Source organism: Chrysochloris asiatica, unplaced genomic scaffold, assembly GCF_000296735.1.
Source record: "Chrysochloris asiatica unplaced genomic scaffold, ChrAsi1.0 scaffold00014, whole genome shotgun sequence".
NCBI lineage: Eukaryota > Metazoa > Chordata > Mammalia > Afrosoricida > Chrysochloridae > Chrysochloris > Chrysochloris asiatica.
Genome location: NW_006408532.1, coordinates 13,004,583 through 13,005,791, shown reverse-complemented (window position 1 = coordinate 13,005,791; position 1,209 = coordinate 13,004,583). Strand labels below are relative to the sequence as shown.

The 1,209-nt window shown below is 39.5% G+C and overlaps 1 protein-coding gene across 1 annotated transcript in view; it reads left to right on the top strand.

Annotated features, from left to right (window-relative positions):
* Positions 1 to 1,209, top strand: part of AK8 (adenylate kinase 8) — a 203,626-nt gene that overhangs the window by 141,349 nt on the left and 61,068 nt on the right. The gene's annotated exons all lie outside the window — the stretch shown is intronic.

Sequence of the window (1,209 nt, the reverse complement as noted above, 5' to 3'; positions counted from 1 at the left end):
TCCCTCGGGCACGCTCGCTCCAACGATGGATAAGTGGCTGTCCGCTTGCTATAAGGTCGAATCAGTCAGGCTGGGATCCATACTGGAGAGCTTTTGACCTGTAACACAGACTAGAACTCCTGCCCCCGTGCCCTCTCTTCTTATCAGCTGGATACTTCATTCTCCACTCTAGTCCTCTGTGACTATGTCACTGACTCTGGGCCCAAGAGTCCCCAGGTCTTGCCACACTGCTGACCAACCAGGTCTCCACCCGGGTTCACAGAAGTCCATTGAACGTTGTAGGGCTTAGCTTGCAGCTTCATTGCTGTTTTTCCCTCACTTTCCCTTATCGGTGACGAACGTGGTCACCCATCAGAGCGTGTATTCCCATTGAGTCTTAGTCTTGGAAGGGGTCTAACTTGCTTTTTAACTTGATAAACTATTGCTGCCATTTTTCCAGTTCATTATAGAAAGCAATAATTCATTAAATGTCTGCATAGTATTATACTGTCCAGATGTGTGCTATAACATACTTAAGTACCTTATGATGACAGACATTTACATTGATTTCAGTTTTGTTTTGTTTTTTCCCTCTGATACAAACAATGCAGCAGCAAGCATTTATATATACATCTATGCATTGATTTGGGGCATATTCTTAGGAAAAATAATAGAAATGGAATTTCTGGGTATGCTTAACTTAAAAATTAATTGCTTTTGTTTTTGTTTTTTTAGTTGAAAGGTTAATGACTGACTAATAATAAGAAATTGAAGAAGGACACATGGATATTCAGTAAAAAGTAAACCTCAAAAGAACAACTGAAAATTAATAGTCTAAGCCTTTGACTTAAGTTAGAATAATAACATACCTAAAGAGTGTCAAGAAAAAGACTCTAAAGCTAAGAACAGAAATTAACGGAATAGAAAACAAAACACAGTAGAAGTAAAAGGTTTTTTTTCTTCACAAAATTGGTGAAAATAACAAATCTCTAGCAAAACTAATCCATCAAAAAGAATGTGCATACCCCAAGTGGGGGGGCTACAAAGGCAAGAAGTGACTGGCTTACAAGCTTTCAAGAGGGAACCTAGATTCAGAGGGTGTGAAGGAAGGTAGAATCTCCACTGAGTAGTATTCAATCTGTCTAGGCAGGGCTGATGAAAGGAAATGCAGATAGTTCTCTTGTGATACAATAGTGAATAATTGTTGTCAGGACTGCTTGTGAGGGTTGG